Below are 23,522 nucleotides of genomic sequence, written 5' to 3' on the forward strand. Positions count from 1 at the left end.
TTTGAGACCGGCCTCAGCAACTTAGTGAGACTCCAGAAATAAGAGCCAGCCTGCCTGCCTGCCTGCCTGCCTGCCTGCCTGCCTGCCTGCCTGCCTGCCTGCCTGCCTTCCTTCCTTCCTTCCTTCCTTCCTTCTTCCTTCATTCTTCTTTTCTTCCTTTCTTGTTTTTGTACTGAGGATTGAACCCAGGGGCATTCTACCTCCAAGTTACACCCCTCCAGACCTTTTTATTTTGAAACAAGTTCTCACTAGGTGGCTGGGAGTCTGGCTGTGCTATTGAGGCTGGCCTCAAACCTTCACTTCTCCTGTCTCAGTCTCCCAAGTACTAAGATTATAGGTGTGTGCTACCATGTCCAGCTGCAAGGCCCTGTTTAAAATAAAATAAAATAAGGCAGCTAAGGGATATAGCTCTGAGTGGGTGTAACACACACACACACACACACACACACACACACACCAGGAAGTAAGAGCTGTTAGTCTGAGATACAAACCAAACTCAGGTCACCTGGGTAAGGTAAGATTGTGGAGAGGCTCTGCAAGTTCCCAGTCCTAATCCTGGGAGGTGTGATTACATTCACGAATCACACTGGGCTTTTGCAAACGTAATTAACCGCTCATCAATTGACTTTGGAATCGTGGGATGATCTGAGAGGGTTTAATATAATCACTGGAGTCCTTTGAAGCAGAGTTTTCTCAACTGGTTTTAGGAGGCAAAGTCGAAGGTTCCCAGCACCGAAAGCCCCAGCACACAGGCTCTGGCCCAGTGAGGCAGAGGGCACAGGATGCACCTCTCGAGAGCAGCCTCAGTGGTCCAGAGCTGTCTCACGGGGGAACAGGGACTTCGGCCCCACCACTGCAGGGGGCTGGATTCTGCCCACAACCTCATTGAACTTGGAAGAAGATTTTCCCCTAGAAACCTTAGGGAAGAACTCAGTGGGCTTCAGCCTTCAGGGCCCCCAGGAACCCAGCTGATCCCACCTCCCACCGCCACGTCTCCGGGCCCACAGTACAGGGAGCTAATACTCCAGTGTTATTTTCAGCTGCTAAGTGTGTGGTCATGGTTATACAGCACAGAAAAATGAATGCACTCGGATAAACCACAAAGCCCAAACATCCTCATTTTACAAATGTGGAAACTGAGGCCCGGCACGATTGGTCATCTTGCCCTTGATCAACCTGTCCATAACAGGACAGACACAGAAATCCGCCGTGTTCCCGGTCTATCGCTGTGCCATGTGTACGCCAGCGAGAAGGGCCCTTCTTATGCTAATCACTCAACCCTTGGATCCATGTGGTTATTTTAAATGCAGGAATTGCTCAAAATAACAGCAAAGGGAGCGGGTCCTATCATTGCCCTCCGTGGTTAGTGGGTGATTGGAGCCCGAGCTTCCCGTGAGAGTTAATTATTGTGAGTTTGGGTGGGGTGGGGGTCTCGGCCCACCAGCCCAGAGTCTCCCGCTCTCCTTGCGGTTGCAAAGGTCACAGGCTATGGCTTATTGATTGCACGCAATGGATTTGGCCTGACTTGCAGGATGGCGTAGCAGAACCTAGTAAACTGTGAGGGGATGAGAACGCTAAGTGACGGTCACATGTAAGATGTTAATGTAATTGTGTTCTTAAAGCCGCCTGCCTTAAATTACCCGTGCGGTGATTTCCAACAGAATTGGAGTCACAGCCCAGGAGTAATTCATCCCCTGGCCTCAAGTCAACAGAGCAAGGCACGCGGGGAGCGGGCTCTTGACTGGCGAAATCCTGTAATCTACGAGGCGCTCCTGGTCATGAAGTAGCTCGTTATTAGAATATAATACTACGCACACGTGTGATGATTATTTTAATGCAGTGCTCCGTTGACTTCTGCAAGGTGGCCTGCGCTCTTTTGGTCTCCTCTCTCCGTTCTCCTACAGCAAAGTTAATTTATACCAAGATGATAAAAAAAATTTGATTTATTTTACAACACATCAGTAATTGTGCTCTACAAATAAGTTCGTAATGATAATCAACAGCGTTTTCAACGTAATTTAATTTGTCTTCTCCCGAGAGGTAGTTAAATGCAGTAATAATAACACCAGTGTTATGGACTGAGCAGCAGTTAATCATGGTCTGAATATGCAGACAGCCCCAATATTGTATTGACAGAAATTAAATTAACCATCAGCTCGGGCAATCAGTGGCTATACAGCTATTAAAAGCAATAAAAGCAACAAACCCCAACCGTTGCCAATTACATTTTGACATATACAAGGAAACGGACAGCTGCTTTGCACGGGAGTTTTTATTTCTAGGGAAGGAGGGCAGGAGCCCGGCACCTCATGCTTGCCGAGAGCCACTTCCCCACCGTTCCCTGGGCCTGAGGTGTGTCCCTGTGAGGCCGCTGCCCACGAGTTTCTTACTGTTAAAAGAGAAAACAAACTGAAGTGACCAGGAGACTTAGTTTTGTTAAATTTCAAGACATTGCTCCAATCTATTTTGCCTGGACATCAGTGGCCCATGCGACACAATTAATTCCCTGTTTTGGGGTGTTTTTGTTTGTTTTGTCCTTAACACAGTGACACCTGTCATAAGCACATCATGAGAATTTTAAGGGGTAGGATGATGGGCAGGGGAAAAGGGAAAAACACAGCCTAGTATTTTTGTGAGTGTAGAGACTTTTCTTTAACAAGCCCAGTGGTCCCCACAGAAAACAGAAAACAATACTTCACCATTGTCTGCAAGAGACCCCCGGGCTGGTAGATTCATCCTGAGGCCAAACACAAGCACGGGATCCAGATGTTTTCCTTCCTTCCTTCCTTCCTTCCTTCCTTCCTTCCTTCCTTTCTCCCTCCCTTATCCTATCCCTCCTTTCCTTCTTTTCTTCCTTCCCTCCTTCCTTCCTTCTTTTCTTTTATGACTAGCATACTAACTTTTTATCTGTTATCCACATAGGGTTGTCTGTATGGGAGCCTGGCTTAGCTATGGAGCCCAGATGGGTTTACCCCATGACATGGCCAGGGGGTTCATTGATCTGAGGAGGTTCTGGCTGGACATCAGTAGCAAAGGTGGTCACCGTGGCTCCTGGTCAGTGACACTGGGGAGAGTCCTCTCAGCTGGAGACTGGACCATCCATGGACCGGGGGCTGACTCTCCATCACTGGGAACCAATGGTATCTCACACCGAGTCCGGATGATCATCTACATTACCTCCCTGAGTCCTTAGACCTTTCCTTCCCTTGACACCCGCTGCCTCTCCTCTTTCCACGATCAGAGAACATTCAAGGCTGGCAAAATCGCCTGGCTCTTGTCATAGGCAAAATATTGGCCAGCTCCCTGGCCAAAAGCTGACTACATTCTAATGGTCAAAACCTGTGGACACGTGCTCCACTGTGGCAAAGGGACTTGTTAGGTGTGAATAAAGATCTTGATATGGGGAGATGGTGCCAGGTCCAGGAGGGCTCTGGACTATCACAGGGGTGCTTATTAAAAGGAGAGATGGAGGCCAAGGTTGGGAGGAGGGATGATGTGGCCAGAGGGAGATTTGGAGATGCCGCAGTGCAGGAGAAGAGGCCTGAGCCGAGGAATTCACCGACCTCCAGGAGCTTTCTAGTCTCCCAAGTACCCCGGGTCACGCGTGCCTTGTCAGCCCCGAGATCAGGAAGGGGTCTCCCTGAGGCCCCTCACTTCCACCTCCCTCACCATGCGCTTAAGGGAAAAAGAAACAAGACAATTTTGCTTCAAACCTGAATCGCCAACACTTAACATTCAGAGTTTTGGCAGTCGATAAAACACTGTGTACAAGATATCACCAGGATGAATTCTTGGCCTCCTGCAGCCATTCCTTTAGAATATGCATTGACCCTTCATGCCTAAGCCCGGCTCCTCTTGGTATAAACGGAGAAGGCCAGCAAGCCAGGGCAGATTCAAAAGCGCAATTTCTAAAGGCTTGGTGGCTGACACCAGGCACCAGGTGGCTTCTAGGGACACCAGCAAGGGGTCCTATGAGTAATAACGACACGCGTCACAACTTCTCTTCTAGAAAATACAATTTCCTTAAGGCCAACTGATTTAAAAGTCTATTTTAAAGCCAGATGTGGTTATAAACTCATGCTTGTAATCCCAGTACTTGGGAGGCTGAGACAGGAGGGTCATAGATTCGCAGCCAGCCTCAACTACTTAGTGAGCCTCTCTACAACTTAATGAGACCTTGTTTCTAAATAAAGAATAAAATGTAGGGCAGGGCAGTATGTGTGGTGAGGTGTAGCTTAGAGGTAGAATGGCCCAGGGTTCTATTCCTGGTACTGGAAAAAAAAAAGTCTGCTTTATAAAGAGGAAGGATAAAACATTCACATGTACCTAAACCACAGGTGGACACGAAAGAATCAAAATGGGATTTGGGAAGGTGGGGTGCTGTGGTCCTAGGCACCATGCCCTTGGGGTGCCCATAAGATGCCCTAACAGAGCTTGCTGGAATCGGTCATAAATAGAAGGTGGGTGTGATGCTCAGAGGAGAAGCTAATGGCAGAGGGAGACCCGACAGTGTCTGGCTTGCAGTGGACAAGACCAACCTGGGAAAGCATACCAGGAAGCAAGATGCTCCAGGTCAGACGATCAGGGGCAGCCCTTGGCAGACACCATCAACTGTCTCTCGTCCAAGTTCCTGCTGTCTCCTCTCCTCAATCTCCTGGGACAAGACTCCTCCATAGCTCCATGGGAGGCTCCTTCCTCACCTCCTGCAGTTTTTGGGGCTCCTGTGAACATAGGCTTGTTTACCACCCTTGTCTCTGCCACTGTCCTCTTGTAGCTCTCGCCAATATGTTTCTCCTTCGTATTTTTTAATACTAGGGATATAACTCAGGGCATTCTAACTCTGAGCTATACCTTCAGTCCTATTTTATTTTATTTTATTTTTTACAGTATTGGAGATTGAACCATGAAGCATTCTACCTCTGAACTACACCCCCAGCCCTCTATTTTCATTCTTCATTTCGAAACAGGATCTCACTGAGTTACCGAGGGCCTAAGTAGCTGGGGCTGACTGCAAACCTGCGATCCTCCTGTCTCAGCCTCCCAAGTACTGGGATTATAGGTCTGTCCCACCAGGCCTGGCATTCCTTTGTCTGTTTCTGTGCCTCAAGCATCTCTCTCTTCTCTCTTAGGAAGACATCAGTTGTCGGATGGAGGGTGTACCCGGGCTAATCTCATCTTGAGATCCTTAACTCAATCATGGCTGCAAAAATGATCTTTCAGTCAGGTCGCATTCCTGCAGAGTCTCATCCAGAGGAGAGGTAGGAGCTGAGTGTGGTGGCACACGTTTGTAATCCCAGCATTTGGGAGGCTGAGACAGGAGAATCGTGGTTCGCAGCCAACCTCAGCTACTTAGTGAGGCTCTTTGCAACTCAGTGAGACCATGTCTCAAAATAAAGAGTAAAAAAATAGGGCTGGAGGTGTAGCTTGAGGTAGAATGCCCCTGGGTTCCATCCCCAGTACCGCAAAACAAAACAAAACAAAAAACCAAGGTGAGATGGGATTTGGATGTAACCTTTCAAAGGGACATCATTTAACCACTGCACACGGGACTCCATCTCTTCCTCCAGCTTCAGAGGTGCATCTTGGTTAATCCAACCCTATCATGTCAGCTAGACTTCCCCACTTGAAGCTGAGCAGAATGGTCCATAGCACAGTCCTAGCTACTGAGACTCCAGGCAAATTCCACTGGGGTTTTTGGGAATGCCCCTGAAAAACCAACTTTGCTTTCGCATGTGTACTTCCTTCATGGTTTGGGGGGCGGGTGCTGTGAGAACATGCACTTCCCAGTGGAAGCCTCCTTGCCATCATGAAGGATCGAACGTGAAGATAAAACCAGATGTTCTAGCCCGGCGTGGTGGCACATGCATGTAATCCCAGCATTTGGGAGGCTGAGACAGGAGGATTGTGGTTCGCAGACAGCCTCATCTACTTAGTGAGGCCCTCTGCAACTCAGTGAGACCCTGTTTCAAATTAAAGAATTAAAAAAAGGGGCTTGGGGTGCCGCTCAAAGGTAGAATGCTGGGTTCCATCCCCAGTACCACAAACAAAACAAAACAAAATCCAGATGTTCTGTCTTCTCTGTTTAAGCCTCTGCCTGCTGAATACTCTATTACTGAATACATTCCTAGGGGATAGAATGTCCAGACGTAAGGGACAAGGAAAGAGGAGATGGCAAAAGAAGCCGAGGACCTTCCCCAGGAAAGAAAGTGACATTCCAGAAGCGAAGGGAAGACAGAGCATGAAGATGGAGGATGTCAAAGGCCAGAGGGGGCCAAGGAAGCTGGTGAGGAGCCGAGGCACCAGCACATGTTTGCTGTTGAATCGGAGGGCAGGGGCAGATTGCCTCTTGAGCACGGCCAGCTGGAGCTGCCTGCTGGACTGTCCCGGGGGCGGGGACGCCTCACCGAAGGGACACACGTTGGAGAAAATGAAGCAAGTTCCTATGGGACAGAATCGGGAGACTGAGGACAAGTCTTTGCATAAGTAAAAGGAAGAGACGACTGTGGTGAAATTAAAAAACACAGAAGGAGGGGCGAGGTGGTCCAGGAGAAGTCAGTTGGCGGAGGTGACAGATTGTTGGGAAAAAAGCATTGTTGGGAGAGGAGTTGACGGGGGGCAGAGTGTGGTGTGCTCCTACCTATGGGGTGAGTACACTGCTCCAGGGACCCCAGGTGGCTTGCTGCTTGGGCAGAGGAAGCAATTCTTTATACATCCTGTTTTCCAACCAGCAGGTGGAGAGTGGAGTCTCTAGCCCTTTTTTCACCAACTTCTTGTCAGCAACTGGCAGTGTTTATATCTTCTGCATAGAGAAAGAGGAATTACCTGGCGGCCGATCTCTGTTATGACATCCATCTTCGTGGAGGAAGAGGGGAGGAGAACTCTCCAATGACAGAGAGACCAGAGAAATACCCTGTCTTTCCTCATAAGCAAAGATGGATGTCATAACAGCAGATCAGCCGTGGCCTTAACGCCCGTGCACGCAGACCCGCCATTCGGTAAGGCAGAAACTTCTTTGGGTAACTGTTATGGAAAATAAAAGTGCTTGTAAAGTGAATTCTGCTGTCAGTGTGGTAATGTATGGGTGGATGTTTGCACAGAAGAAAATATCACCTGGAAAAAATCTCCCGCTTGATTATATATTGGCAGTGTCTCTGGCTACGGCGAGCCACGGATGCCTTTATTTATGTCAGTGTACACGTGCGTGTGTTTCTTTGATATTTCCCAGTCCAGAGGGGACATGCCATTTCAAGATAGCAATCCGGTTTTTCATCGCAGAGGAAGGTAACCAGAGAAGCTATGGTGACCTGCGGTTTTACGACAATACTTTCTACCTATTTCCCCTTCGCCCAGAAGAGGCCTCCCCATCCAACAGATCACCCAGCAGGTAGGGGCGGATACCACGATGGCAGGCAGGAAATCTACAGCCAGTCCAGTGACTAGAAAAGTAATTTTCTATGTCATACATCAAACCTTCTCCATCCTTCATTGGGAAATATCTTGCAAAGAAAAGATGAGTCGAGTGACCTTAGTGGAGGAAGCTTTAAAATGTGGCCGAGGAGGAAGGAAGGAGACAAATGAGGGCCGGCACGGCTCTGCGCCTCAGTTTGGTTTGGATGGCTCAGCATGACATCTCTTTCAGGCCCCTGTGAGGCTGGCCAAATCAGCAGGCCACCCCCGTGGCTCCCTGTGAGGGCCTTCCTGGCCTCTTCAGGCCTCTCCTGGCTTCTCGAGTTTTATCTAGGGCAATACATTCCCCACTGAACCTGAAGAAGGGTCCAGCCAGTTTGAGCCTCATCTTTCAACCATGCATTCCTAAATACTCAAAAGGTTTCTTAGGATATTCCGGCTTGAACTGTGATGAGAACACAGGTAGGAAATAGCGTTTGCCTTTTTATTTCATGGGAAGCCTGGATGGGAAGCAGTATTAGTACCTGAAAGAATGGCGAACAGCATTAGAATGTTCTAGAACCCCCCACCCCAAGGGTCAGAGTAACATGTTTACAAATGCTTAGGCAAACAGGACCTCAGGTCTCACTGGACAATGGGGGGTGTATGCCAAAGGGTTGGGGAGGGAGTTAGGGCCAGCTGACTAATGAAGGTAAATTAGAGAATAACCAGATTAATTAATAGAGATGGGAGATGGGACAGCAATGATTTCTGCATGAACACTTGTGTACCTCCATTACAGATTGTCCATTAAAATTTGTTCAAGGATAACACAGCTCATCTCTAAAACCATCAGAATCATCAAGTCTTCTCTATCTGCTCTCCTAAAATGTTGCCATAAAAGCAAAATTCTCAATTTAATTCCCGTGATGATCGTATGTAGTTTGAATCTTTCTGGAAAGAATTTTAGTTGGTTTGTTTGACAAGACATACAAGGAGCGTAAAAGAATGAGTTGTAAAAGACAGGGTATTGCACTAGAGATTAAGGACATGCGTGGTTATGGTCACGTTGCACTCAATCTAGTTAAGTGAGCTTTCAAGGCAAAAAGAGAAACAGGATCAGTCATAAAAGTCTCATGGTCTGGTAAAAGTTTTGGCAAAATCTTTAGTGAGGGAGAGATTTTTCCTTTTCTTTGCACTAAACTCTTTGGAGAATTGATGGTGGGGCTTTTCATGGAAAAGGCAATGTGCAGTATGCTGGCTCTATGCCTCTGGAAGTCTACCACACCCAACTATCGAACTATCCTTGCCTGAAAGTGTTTTCTCTCCTCAGATGCTAAGTTCTCCAGGATAGTGTTTCTTTTAACTTCAGCTTCTCCCCCAAATGGAGTAGGGATTTTGTAACAAGTGTGGGACAGAGGATTTAGCTAACACATTGGTTTTGCTTAGGCTCACGTGTCTCTTCTGCAGGTGCTGCTCAAATGAGGCCCCTCCCTCAGGCCTTCACCAGCCAGCTGGCGTCAGCCACGCCTGGTGACCTTTCACATCCAAAGTCCTGAACCTTGATTCCTGCTGCCTAGATCCTCAGTATGACCTGTTTCTGATCTTTTCAGAACAAAATGGCCACTTGGCAATTCTTTCCTTTCATATACTCTCCCACAGGCTTCTAGGATGCCTCTCTTTCCTATGCTAATCAGAGTGGCCTTCTGAGGCCTGCCAGAGATTGCCTGACCAGCGAGCAGATATGAGCAGCTTCTTGTGAAATTAAAGCTCCTGAGGGTTCCCTGGAGTCCTGGTGACTTGGAGTCTTTCTGTAGAAGGGCAAGGACGGCAGGCAGCCTCACCCTCAAAGTCTGAAACCAACCACAGGGACGCACTCTATACCACAGACGTCGGCAAACTCTAGGTGTCAGATGTGGGAGGCTCCGTCCCCCACAGAGAGCCAGTTCAAAGTCCAGCAGAGCACCATGGATTTCAGAGAAAAATAAGAAAAGAGGAACACAGAAGCTTCCCTGAGCCCTCTCATCCAGCTCATCCTTTGGGTAACCCCAGATTTTTCTTTACACCCACAAGTTTTCTTTTTCCAAAAAATATACTTTTATTCGTACATTGTAATTGCACACCATAATGAAGTTCAGGGTGATAGAGACGTGCGTGCGAACAGCACTGGTGAACTTTCCCCCGGATCCCACCCACTCTAAATCCTTGTTTACGCTGGAACCCCATCCTCAGCCCGACTCACAACAAACCTGTTTCTTTTTCTGGTCATGTGTGTGACACAAACAAGACAGATTTCACGCTCCTTGGCCTTAAGGATGCTATTGCTGTCTAATTTCTGCATCCTCTGAGCCTGGTCCATGTAGGCACGTAGCAGGTGCTCACTTAGTATTGAAAGAAACAAAAGGAATTCTATAATCCCAGAATTTTGGAGGGTGAAACAGAAAGATCACAAGTTTGAGACTAGTCTCAGCAATTTAGTAAGACCCTCAGCAGTTTAGCGAGACCCTGTTTTAAAATAAAATAGGGATGGGGGTGTGATATGGAGGTAGGACACTCCTGAGTTCAATCCCTAGTACCAAAAGGGTAAAAAAAAGAAAGAAGCCTGAGACGATCCCCTATTATCCCATGAGGTCTTCCTAAGTGTGGTTCCACAGTGAGCGTCCAGCAGTGCCTTTGATATCATGGCCCTGAACCATCCGTGCTGTCTCTAGATGCATCACCTGCCCATGCTGAGCTTCTGTCTCCTGGTAGAAGAAAGAATCATGATCCTTGATCCTTTAGGTCTTCATAGGCTATATAATAGCTCCTGAGTCAATTCATAGCGTTCCCTCTATCCTTTGATTTTTGTCTCATGAGCCAAGGCGATGGGAAACTGCCTTTCCTCTGCTTGCCCTTCCCAGAATGCCCTGTTGATATCTTCAGGGTCCAATACGTTGTCGTAAAATGCAGATTAGTACTGATAAGTGCTGGAGCCATCACCATGTGTCTATAATACATGAATCCAAGCGATCTCTTAAATTGACCATCAACCTGAGTTCAACCAGTCATTGTGCAAGTGTCACCAGCCTTTTTATTTTCTTTAAGGGTTTGGTCGATTGTTTCCGGAATCATAAGAAGCTGCTGTGATCGAATGTCAAGTCCCCAAGGCTTCTCAAAAGGAAGAAGGAAGATCCTTCTACTTACTTCCCCAAACTGACTCACAAGTTAAAAGTCCAGTCCAATGCCAACTCTAAACTATATAGGTCCTGCCAACTGTGTTTTTTAAGCCTTTATAAATACTGAGATTTTAAATTCCTTAAATTTTCTAAATAAAATTTCCACACAGAGGGTGTTTTATTTTCAGAAAGGACTTCAACCTGAAACTCCAGACAGCGCCTAGAACTGAAGTCATAACAGGCTTTTGGAAATTAAGAATGCTGCAGAAACTTGGACTAAGCCAAAATGTGCAGTTAATTTCAACAGGTACATAAATGTAAGTGATAAGCAAGTGAAGATAGGGTCAGATAAGACAGTCTGAGTGCTGGGCTTATTTGAAATTGTTCTAGGGACAAGTCTCCCCTTTGACAGGACCTTCCCCATAACCCTGCCAGCCAATGTCCAGCTGCTTTCATCAGCAGAGGCCCGAGCTCATCCCCAGAGCAGGGTTTAAGGATAACACCAACTGCCATCCAAGGGCTATCTGCTGGTCCTCAGAAACCCCGGCGGCCATCTTCCTTTCTGTGGATCCAGTTTCCTTCCCAAGAGGCAGTGCCCAGCCACTCTGTTTCCCAGGTGGAAAGAGCTTTGGATTACAGATGGAAGAATCTGCTTTGATATGGTTATATATCTATAACCAATAAATAAAATAGATTTGGGGGCAGCTCAGAGGTAGAATGTCCCTGGGTTCCATCCCCAGTAAAGCGCGTGCCTGTGCTCGCGTGCGTGCGTGCGTGCGCGCGCATACACACACACACACACAATAACAATTTCCCTCTGATATGAGAGTTAGATAAATTAGCCTATCTTCAGAACTTAAGATAGTACATGACCCGTTGTAATTATGATTAATAGTGGTATTATCATTATCATTATCATTATTATTATCTTGGCTATTATCCTTCAGTGGTGGAAGAGAAGAATTAATAATATTCTGCCCACATTCAGAAATGGATCACTCATTTGGACTTTACTTTTGACTCCATCTGGGGTCCATCTTGGGACTGGCCTCTCTGATGCTCTGATTCCCCCATATCCCTCTTTCTTCTCCTCCCTCTTCCCAAGCCACACTACCCTGAATTCAACAACTGAAACACATCGCCACACACCTCTGCAGCACTGGGGAAATCTGTCTTACTTCCTAAGCAGAGGGCTGGTGTTATCTTGGCCTGTCAGGAAAGTTTCACTTCTCATGTCTCATGGTGGCCCCTGCCACCACAATAGTTCATGCAGTTTCTCCACACTCCTGGGAGCAGAGGTGGCCATGGACCCTCACAGCAGCACACACAGCAGTAATTTCCCTAGCCACAGACATGTTGCAGGCCTTTGTGATAGTATGTGCCAACTTGACTGGGCCACAGGCTGCTCAGATAGTTGATCAAACATGATTTCTGTGTGCTTTTGTGGGGGTGTTTCTGGATAGGATTAGCATTTGAATCGACGGACCCCATTGTGGGTGGGCCTCACCTCACCTGTTGATGCCTTGAAAAGAACAAACAGACTGAGCTAGAGAGAATTCTCTCTGCAGGCTGTCTTACAGCCAGGGTTTTCTTTTCCCTGCCTTTGGGCTCAGACTAGAACTGAACTTACTTCTTGTTTCCGTAGCTTTAGTTTGCTAACTGCAGATTTTGGACTCCTCAGCCTATGTCATCATGAGAACCAATTCTTTATAGTAAACACACACACACACACACACACACACACACACACACACACACTGTTGGTTCTGTTTCTCTCGTACACAGGCTAGTACATCAGTGTCACTAAATACATAGATTCAGTACTGTACTGTGCTATGAACAGTTACTCCTATTGTAACGCCATCCGTTGTACAAAATCAACACATAGTTGATAGTTTCCACATCGTTGGAGACCTTTTAAGTAACTTATTATGAAAAGATAAGGCCCATTTGGAAGTAGAAAAGTGTTCTGACACTTAATAAAGGTAGTATTTGTGCAGCACTATCAGAGTATTAAATGCCACCGAATTCTCCACTTCACAATGGTTAGTTTTGTGAATGTCTCCCCTCCTCCTCGTTTTTGGGTGTTGCTGGGCATCCAACCCCAGGCCTTCTACTTGGGAAGCAGGTGCTTCACCACTGAGCCACATCCATGGGCTCCCTTAATTTTTTTTAAAGATAAGCTATTTTTTTAAATGATAATATGGCTTTGCACATGTCAAATCCTTGAAGAATGCGTACAACAAAACCCCGAGAAATTGTGCAATAAATGTGATGCTTCACCTAGATGCAGTCTGGAAGCTTGCTCCTGGAAGTAGTGTGGGCAGAGAAACGCAGTCTTGGACTTACTGTGAGGTAATGCAGCGAGGTCCTCGGGAGCCACTGGGGGAGGTAGATGCGGGTGAGCCTGACTCACAACGCACACGGTAACCTGAGGTCGTGGGTGGAGACCAGGGGATGCTCACTTACGTGCATCTCTGCTCAGCTTCTTCTACCAGACGCTGAGTACGTCCGTCTTCTACCTAGTGCTGGCTGGGTGCTGTCTGAGCGACCATAAAGTCCTGAGCCGAGCTCCACTTGTCCCTATTAGATGGATGGTGTTAACAACAAATCAGTGTATTCTAAACAGGCACTGAAGCACTCCTGACAGTGAGCCCTAAATGTTCATAATAACCACCCCAAACTCTTTTTTTTGGGATGGTACTGGGGTTCCTAGAAGCCCTTCTACTTCCGGGCTACACTCCCAGACCTATTTTATATTTTTATTTGGAAACAGGGTCTCTTAAGCCAGTGAGGCTGGCTTCGAACCTGCACGATCCTCCTGTCTCCGCCTCCCAAGCGCGGAGATTACAAGTGTGCGCCACCACGCCCGGCCAGACCCCAACCTCTTTTGCAGAGGAGGAAACCAAGAGTCAGAGAAGTCCGCTTGCACGTCCAGCCACACGCATATTAAGTTGACTCCAGCCACACGCATATTAAGTTGACTCGAGGCACACAAGTCTAGGCTTCTGGTTACTCAGCTGTTACATTTTGCCTTCTCACCACATGCAGAAAAGGTGGATAAGACCCCAAGCAGCTTCAGAAAGGAAGGCCGGGCCTCCAGGCTGGCGCGAGAGTGGAGGGACAGAAGGAGCACTGGTCTCTTATCAAGGGGCTGGAGTCCTTGCCTGGCTCTACCTGCGTTATGGGAAAGAAAATGACATTTATTGAGCCCCCGTGGAGTCGGGCTCCCAGTGTTAGTTACCACACATCTGGGGGGCACAGTTCTCATTATGATTAGGAGAGAGAAGAGGAGTCCAGGGTCAGAGAGGTGACTGCCCGTTCCTGACATTACACAGCAACCTAGAAGCAGAAAAGGAGTTGAAAGCAGGTTCCCTGACGCCATGCCGGAGGCTTTCCCAGCTGGAGTCCCTGGCTGCCTTTATGGAGGAAGTCGATGGGCTTTTCTGGGACCTGCAATTGCCCCCCCCCCAGGTCCCTGACTCCACTTGGATATCTCTAAAGTCATTTGGCCTTCAGCTTTTTTTTCCCAGAGGGCAGTATCCCCAGGGCCACATCAACTCTGCAGTGCTTCTAGCAATTAGAAATAAAGTCTGGAGGGGAGGCTCAACCCTGTGCCCTCTGGAGGGAGGCTGGCCTCTACCCAACCCTTCCAATCAAAAGCAGCTGTCCCCTCTCATCAGTGCACTGGGGCATCATTGCCTGTGGCTGAAGACCATCCCCTCTACTGCTTTTAACAGCCCCAGAGCCCCTGATTGCCCGTGCTGATGGCTAATTTAATTTCTGTCAATACAGCACTGAGTGGCTTTAAAAGAGCCATTATCCATGAGGGCAGGGCTTGAGGGGACATTAGCAGGATGGCCAGACGGTCAGGCTTTTAGATGGAGGCCATAGCATGTTCTGTGGGCTGCAAGATGCGGAGTCCAACCCCTCCATTTGCAGAAGAGACTGTGGAGGCTTGTAGGGGTCTAGAGCATTTCCCAAAGCCTCACGGTAAAGGATGATGTCCCCCATTATGACACAAGGCTTGTCCGCAGGTGCCCACCCCTGATGACATTCTCCATGTCTCTCCACTCTGTGCCCAGGAAGAGGTGCAGGAAAGGCTCAGGCTTGCTTCAAATTCCTCCATAATATCTGGCTGGTAAAATGTCCCAGGGACAGTCCTTGATCAGGGCCCTGTCTGCCTGTCCAACATCAGCCTCTACCCTACCTGCCCTCCTGGGCCAGGCGAAGGGAGCTGCTCACACTTCCTGAGCCTTCTGTGGACTCCTCCCCATCCCTGCCCAGGCACCTGGCCCTTCTCCCTGGACCGTTCTTTCTGACTCTGTCAACCTGAACACCTTCTCTTGACCTTTCAAGAACATGGCGCCTCTTCTTGGGAAGGCCGCCCACTTATTATGATAATTTGGTCAATCATGGTCTGTTTCTTAGAACCCTGCCATATGTCAGATGCTGTGCTTAGTGCTGGAAATGATGCACAAAGGCAGACACGGTGGCTGCCCTCACGGGGCTTCTGCTCAGCGAGGAAAGACAGATACCGAACTAGAAAGTATAACTGTGACTATATGTGGATGCCGGAGGAGGAGAAACTGCCAGGAGAGCCAGTGGCAGGGGATTTGATCTGGTTCAGGAACTCTGAGCTTCCCATTCCTCTTCTTCCATGGGTCCCCAGTGCCCACAGGCTTTGTCACTCCAGGCTATGATCCTGCTCACAGCTGGGCCCCCTAGATTCCTTAGCAACACACCCAGGGCTCAGGCCTGAAAATATGCTTATGACATGGGCAAAATTGTGCCTGTTATTTTCTTTTTTGAAACATCATACTAATTAACACAGCCAATAATCAGTACCTAGAGTAATGGACACTGGCAAATATTACAGCTAGAAAAGTCTTTTTCAAAGAGCAATAACCTGCCAAGGAGACTGTTGAAGATGGCCGTCGATCTGCCATCCGTGTATCTATCCAGCCATCCTTCCTTCATTTATCCACCCATCCATTTATTCACCCATCCATCTACCCATCCATTTGATTAGCTGCCCAACCACTCCTCCATCTCTCCAGCAATCAATCTGTCCATGCATGCACATTAATGTCCTTCCATCTTTCTATCCTTTTATTGACTAACTCACCCATTCCTCCATCTAGCCATTAAACCACTCATCTATCCATCTCTTCAAAGTGAATTTAAAAGACATGATGATCATGTGGTAGGTGCTCAGAAGTGTAGAGAGGAATCAGGAATGGCTTCTTTTGTGTGGGTGAATGGAATACTGGGAATGAAACCCAGCGGAATTCTACCTCTGCGCCACGTCCTCAGCCCTCTTTATTCTTTATTTTGAAATAGGATTTCACTAGTTGCTGAAGGCCTTGCTAAGTTGCTGAGACTGGCCTTGAACCTGTGGTCCTTCTGTCTCAGCCTCCCAAGTACTGGTATTACATGCTTGGCATTACCAAGCTTATTACGCACACTTTAGAGGAGAGCACATTTGCCTACAATCACACAGGGTTTTGAGTGACAGAGCGTCGAGGCGTCCATGTTCCAAATTACTACATTTTTCTGTCTCATTGAATGTCTGATGTTACAGGTGCACACACATTCACACACACACACACACACACACACACACACACACACACACACACACACACTACTACTTGTCTCTGGGTTGCGCTGGATTTGCTCACCCTCACTTTCCCTGGTTGCTCCCACCTCCTGTGGAAGCACAAGACAGGATAGCAATATGGAGGAAGATTCAATCTTTGGGCTTGGGGCTCCGTTCAACCGTAGCTCCCGTGCATGACCCTAGGCCAATCACCGATCACCTCTGAGTCTTAGGTTCCCCAAATGTGAGGTGAGGATAATAAGAGTTGTTGGGAGGATCAGATGACTCAAAGGCAGGGAATCCACTTAGCACAATGTCCAGCACACAATAAACATCTCTAGATAGTAGCAGTTTTCAGCAAGGGTCATGGTTGTTGCTGTTGTGGTTTTCTACACACAATCTACTGTAACGTTTCTTTCAAATATTCACCCTCGAGACCTAGGAGAAGACCACTTCTGTAGCAGGCACTTGGTTAAAGGTTTGCTGAGTGGAATTTGACACCTTTGGGTGGATTCAAGAAATCTTTCCACACCCTGGACAAGGTGTATGATCATCCTTTCCAAAGTCATGCTGAGGTTGGCCATTTCCTTTATAAACAAATGTTAGCAATAGCTGAAAATGTGTGTTCGATGTATTTTTGTGTGCTGCCAGTTCTTAGTCATCTTTTAATTAAAAGTACTTTTCATTGAATGCTAAACTGTGGAGATTGTCTTTGTGTGCGGAGTGGGGAGGTTGCCATGGAGAGGCCTCGTTGCTATGGGACTCTTGTGTCAGAACCAAAGTCGAAATAGTAATGGTCATGTCAAGTCTGATAAAAAAAATAGAAAAATAAAAAATAAATCCTCAACAGCTTCATTAAATAGGAGAACTTTTTATTCCTTCCTTTCTTGTCATTGTGCCAAGCATAACAGAAGGGGAAATATTGGATTTCGTAGAGAGACAGACAATGGGGCCAGCTGTGTGCACTGTCAATGGTGAGAGTTCATACCAATTTGCAGGAGAAGTTATGAACGGCTGCTTTTCTATGGGTTGGCTATTCCATGGGAGGGATTTTTTTTTAATTTAATTTTTAACTTAAAAATAAACATCTTTTTCGATTGGAATCTGTGGTCATTTTGGCTTTGATTCAACATCTCCAGTGGATACAAGGACAATGCCTTTCGGACCTCCCTGCTGGACTCAGCACCTGTCCAAGCAAGGACTAGAGTCTTGCTCAGGTCTTGGGGTCCACGGGAAGTGTGGACTCGCCCTGGGGTGCTCGCTGTTGACTCAGGGTGGGCAACGTGTGGCCCAGCTCTGAGCCCTCTTCTTGCACTCGATGTGCGGGCCTACTCATTCTTATTTTCCAAGGGTCTTTGGCTCTAGGGAGACACTCTGAACATCGCCCTCACTTTCCAGCCAGTGTATCACTGCTTGTATTCTTCTCTTCTCCAGCCTTACCCCTTGTTCCCCTTGGGCCTATTTTGTTTCTCCTCCAAGACACAGGGTTAGTCTTTACTCTTTACAGTCTAGGACAGTGGTCCAGGGCACAGACTCGGCAAGTGGTGTGTGTGGATCTATACTGCCATGGACCAGCCGTGGGACTTGGGGGACTTCAATAACTTCTCCGTGTTTAGATGTTCTCAGGCCCCCGAAAACTTCTGCCCCAATTCCTTGGTTCTGAAGGCACCACTCTCAGGTACCACTGGTTTTTGCTACTGTAGTTTCTCAAGGTTGGATTTCCCGTGGTGAGGGAACCAGAGATCAGGTGGACAGGTCAGTTGGCATCACCCATGGGAAGTTTTTTTTTTTTTTTTTTTTTTTTTTTTACTAAACTGGCCTTTGGTGGGACCACATCTGAAATTCTTCTGTCTTCGGAAGAGGATTTCTTTGTAAGTTAACATCTTCGAACACCAGGATGTCCTGGTTTCTCTGGCTGGACAAAACCATTTTATTTTTTGAGATGGTTTATAATCATGTGGGGAATGAGTTGTCTGAATAGTTAGCTAAGCAAGGAAACTTCTCTCAGCTCCAGCCCTTGGTCAAGCACAGAGCTAGACCTCACAGGCTATGACATGGGTATAAAGTGGATTCCAAGTATTTTGGAATATGGACCCAGCAGGGAGGCTGGTAGGGGCGCAATGTGCCCCCTTAGAAGGTGTTCCAACTCCAACTTGTGTGTGAACATGGCCTTCCCTGGAACTGGGGTCTTTGGCAATGAGCAAGTAATGATTAAGCCATTGGGGCCCTGGTTTACCATGATTGCCGTCCTTATAGAAAGGGGAAATGTGAGCGGGGCATGGTGGGACACGCTTTTAATCTCAGTACTTGGGAGGCTGAGCAAAGAGGATTGCAGGTTCTCAGTCAGCCTCAGCTACTTAGAGAGGCCCTCTGTAACATAGTGAGACCCTGTTTTATAGTAAAGAATAAAAAATAGGGCCAGGGATATAGCTTGGAAGTGGGGTGCCCTTGAGTTCCACCTTCAGTACTACAAATAAATAAGAGAATAAATAAACAAACAAACAAACAAACAAATAAATGGGAGGCATGCATGCAGAGGCACTGTGCACACAGGGAGAGGGCCAGGTGAAGGTGAAGGCCACACTGGGGTGCTGGGCCTATGAGCCGCAGGATGCCCAACACTACAGCCAAGAGTCAGCACAGAGACCTGGAGCAGGCGCCCAGGACCTCGGATACCCTGAGCCCTCCACACCCGGGCCTCCAACCTCTGGCCTCCACAACTATGAGACAATACGTGTCTGTCCTCGGAGCCATTGGGTGTGCATGCAGGGCTTGGTCTCTACAGTCCTGGGGACCCAGGGAGTGAGATGGGCCCCACCAGCCCTGATGGGTGTGAAAGGTGTTAAAGACCACAGGGGTGGATGGAGCGTTCCCAGAAGGACAGGAAGTCAGGGAGTCTTCCTGGAGGAGGAGGAACTGTGCTGGGATCATAAGATAGATAGCATTGAGGTCTGTAGAGGTGATGTGTGGAGGTGAATGGGAAGAAGAGGGAAACTCGGGGACATGCTAGCTCCAAGAGGTGTCTGTAGCAAGGCCCTGTGTGTGTGTGTGCGTGTGTGTGTGTGTGTGCGCGTGTGTGTGTGTGTGTGTGTACACTGTTATCAAATACCCTTCTTTCAAATGTATTTGTGGAATTAGGTTCCAGCTCCTCATCGTAACAGAAGCCGTCCCTTTTCACCTGGGGGTTCTGGGACGCCTGCCCAGCCCCCTCCTGCAGGCAGGCTTCATTTGGAGAGGCATCAAGCCTGCCACAGAGAGGTGCCGGCTGGGCAGAGATTTCTGTCTGGGGTGCACAGAGTTCCCGACTCACCTAGAAGCCCACTGGGTGGCAACTGCTGGAGGTGGCTGTTCCCGGGCTAGCTGCCGCACCAGCTACAACGTCCCAGGCCACTATCGCCCGGACAGGAGTTTCTGACAAGAGCTCCAGATGCCGGCTTATTTAGAATTATTATTGTTACATATTATTGTGTCCTAGGGAGCTCGGGGATAAGGGACTGTCTTCATAACACTGAAAACCAAAGAATCGATCCTGGATCAGTAATTGTGACGAGTGTGCCTTCCTTAACATGTTGAGATGTTAAGGAGGGGGTGTGGGGCACATGGGAATCCTCTCTTTTTTTTTTTTCCCTCTAAACCTGAACCTGTTCTCAAATAAAAAGTTGAAGATAAGCGTGGTAGTGAATGCCTGTAATCCCAGTACTTGGGAGGCTGAGACAGAGGATCGCAGGTTTGAGGACAGCCTCAGCAAGTGATGAGATTATCACCAACCTAGTGAGACCCTGTTTTCAAATAAGAAATGAAACTGAGCTGGGGGTTTAGCTTGAATGTAGAATGCCTCTGTTCAATCCCCGGGATTAAATAAATAAATAAATAAATAAATAAATAAAATTTAAATTTCATAAGCCGCGGTGGTAGAACATGCTGCAATCCCAGCATCTGGGAGGCGGAGACAGGAAGATCTCATTTTGCGGACAGCCTCAGCTATTTAGTGAGGCCCTTTGCAACTCAGTGAGACTCTGTTTCAAAATAAAAAAATAAAAAATAGGGCTGAGGGTGTACCTCGGAGGTAGAATGGCCCTGAGTTCCATCCCCAGTACTGCAAAACATAAATAAATAAATAAATAAATAAATAAATAAAGTTCATTAGAAAAATCAAAGCCAGAACACTTACAGATTTCTTTCCTCCTCCCGCTTCCCACTTGCACCAACTTCTCTCCTGGCCCTGCTGCCCGCCTCTTGGGGCGATTTCTGCTTTTCCAGGTAATTGTGCTTTGCGGGTGGAGGCTCTGTGGTTGGTGGCGCGTTCTGAGCGCCCACCTGTGCCGGCTGTGTGTGTCTGTGCGTCCTGTTGGTCAGGAGAGCTGTCCCGATGCTTGCCGGTCCAGCTCGTGGTCCTCCATGCGCAGACAGATGGTCCTGTGAGCAGGAACGCGAGTCTGTGTGGCCGGCCGCCCCGGGTGTTGGCTGCTGTGCTCAGGGGGAAGTCCCTCTGCCCCGGGGGGTGGGAGGCACCTGTGTGTTTGGACGTGTTTGTGGGGCGGGGATCTCCGTGAGCTTGGGCTTGTGTTACAGCGATCTTCGTGCATCTTAGATGTAACTTTCTGCCTTTGGAGCGGCACATTCCCATCTTCCAAACTGTCCCAACCTTCGCCCAACCTGGAAACTGGCCCTTTCCTCTTTCCTTTCCTGCACCAGCTGCTGCTCCATTTTTTTTTTTTTTCCTGCCTGTGACATCATCTGAACCCTCAATGAGGGAAGGAGAAATTTAAAAAAAAAAAAAAAAGCTTCCCTGGCAACTGAAATACCTTTAAGTGTAGCATAATTACCACACTCTGCCCTCTTCCCTCCCCGCTGGGACAGTTCCCTGAGCCCTACAACATACACTTAAATCTTCAACTTCTCAGGGATGCTACACGCAGATGGGAAGGATTTGATTAAAATTACAGTGCTCTAAGTTCAACTTCACCTATTAAGAAAAAAAAAAAAAACACGGATCGGTCCCGGACTTTTTTTTCCCCTTCCCAGAGAAATAACTAGGCCACCCGTAATTACCGGGCCTGCTGAGTGCCCTCAATGGCTCCCTGGCGGTATTTTCCTGCTATCTGTCTCTGTAGGGATATTGACATCAACATGACTGATCGCGCGCCCTCTCTCTCTCTCTCTCTCTCTCTCTCTCTCTCTCTCTCTCTCTCTCTCTTTCTCTCTCTTCTTTATTTCTTTATTTCTTTACTTGTTTCCTTTTGGCTTTGTCTTCTTGTGGGTTTTTTTTAGGTCTTCTAAAAGGAAAGGAGAAATGGGGGGAAAAAGCAAATGCATTCTCTAGCTGCTTTTTGCGTGTATGTGCACGCCCATGCATGCATGTGCATGGGTGTGGGTGGGTGTGTCTGTGCACCTGTGTGTAGGAGACTCTACTGCAGTCCTCGCCTTCCTGTAACTCTGCTGCTGCTCCTGGAACCAAGATGCCAGGCAGCTCTGGCCAGAGCCCCTTTTCTCCCCCCCATCCCAGGGTTATAATGCCTGCCTTCTCCTGGAAGCCTTCCTATGTGACTCCCCCACTCCCAGAAGCCCGACTGGGCTTCACTTTTCCTGTGTGACAGGGGATAGCCTTCTGGGTTGTTATTTTAGTTATTTCAGAGCTCACCTTTCCTTCCTTCAGGCCCAAGAGTTCCCCGAGTGCACGGGTAGTTTCTGTATCACCAAGTGGTTCAAACACAGTAGAGACTTACCAGGCCACTTCTATAATTAGACTCAGTCAACATGGTGCTCAGGGCCTACAATACTTTTAGGGACCCAGATTTAAAAAACAGTGCCTTAGTTTTTCTCTTAAAATCAAAAGGAAACTGGGCATGGTGGCACATGCTTATAATCCCAGCATTTGGGAGGATGAGACAGGAGGATTGTGGTTCAAAGAGGGCTTCAGCTACTATTTACTGAGGCCCTTTGCAACTCAGTGAGACCTTGTTTCAAAACAAAGAATAAAAAATAGAGCCAGGGCTTGGTTGTGCACAAATGAAATCCCAGCACTTGGGAGGCTGAGACAGGATCGTATAGGTTCAAAGCCAGCCTCAGCTACTTAGTGAGGCTCTCAGCAACTTAGTGAGACCCTTTTTCCAAATAAAGTATAAAATAGGTCTGGGAGTATATATCGGAGGTAGAAAAGCCCCTGGGTTTCACCCCAGTACCACACACACAAAATAAAGGATCTGGGGGAATAGCTCAGAGGTAGATTGCCCCTGTGTTCCATCCCCAGTACTGCAAAAAAAAAAAATTAAATTAAACTTTATATTTAAACTATATATAAAGTTTATAATATAAAATAATATCATTAATGATTTACTAGAATACAAATATAGAATATCTGTAGGTAGGCCAGGCGTGGTGGCGCACCCTTGTAATCCCCGCGCTTGGGAGGCGGAGACAGGAGGATCGCGCAGGTTCTAAGCCAGTCACTCTGGCTTAAGAGACCCTGTTTCAAAATATAAAATAGGTCTGGGAGTAAGTATAGCCCGGAGGTAGAAGGGCTTCCAGGAACCCTAGTACCAAAAAAAAAAAAAAAAAGAAAGAAAGAAAAAGAAAATCTGTAGGTATCATCATGCCATTTCTGTCTTGGAGCTAGCCGATCATGAACGGATCTCTGAAACCCAGAGCCCCCAATAAACCTTCCCTCTTCTAAGTTGATCTTGGTAGGTATTTGGGTCACAGCTATGGGAAAGCTGTCTAAAACATCTGTCAAATGGCCTTGGCTAGTGTTTCACAGCTGAGGTAAGTCTGGGGAGTCAGGGATGGCTTTACCCAAGCAATGGTGACAGCTTGAAGAGAGAGAAAGGTCTAGAAAACCTAAGAGAAATGTGGCCACCCTCACCTGGAGCCAGAGGGGACGAAGGAGACTGGTGGCTCCTGAGGATGGACTTGGGGACACCAGTCTCCCCGTTGATGCAAGTGCAGGCAGTGATTCTGCACATCACAGGGGCGATGGAGCATTAGAGGTACCCATGGATGTTGCCCACATACAGAGATTGGCTGCATGGCCTTGGCGAATGGCTGCTTTTCTTTGATTCTCAGACTATTTAATCTCTCTTCATTCAACAAATGGACACTGAGCACTGGACGGGGCCCTGGGGAGGTGGCTGGATCGTTTCTGCATCCAGTGGAGATGGGTAGGTGGCTTGGGCTGCTCTCAGCTCTGAGTGTGATGGTTCATCCGTGCGCTCCTGATCCCAGGAAGGGATGACTTCCCCCACATGGCTCGTTGTCTTTGCCTGCTGTCATTGGCTGGAGCTTTCTCAGCACGAGTTTCAAACGCCAAGCTCCTGAGCCGGGCGTGGTGGCGCACGCTTGTAATCCCCGCGCTTAGGATGCAGAGACAGGAGGATCACGCT

Source organism: Muscardinus avellanarius (assembly GCF_963383645.1).
Source record: "Muscardinus avellanarius genome assembly, chromosome: 12".
Taxonomy (NCBI): domain Eukaryota; kingdom Metazoa; phylum Chordata; class Mammalia; order Rodentia; family Gliridae; genus Muscardinus; species Muscardinus avellanarius.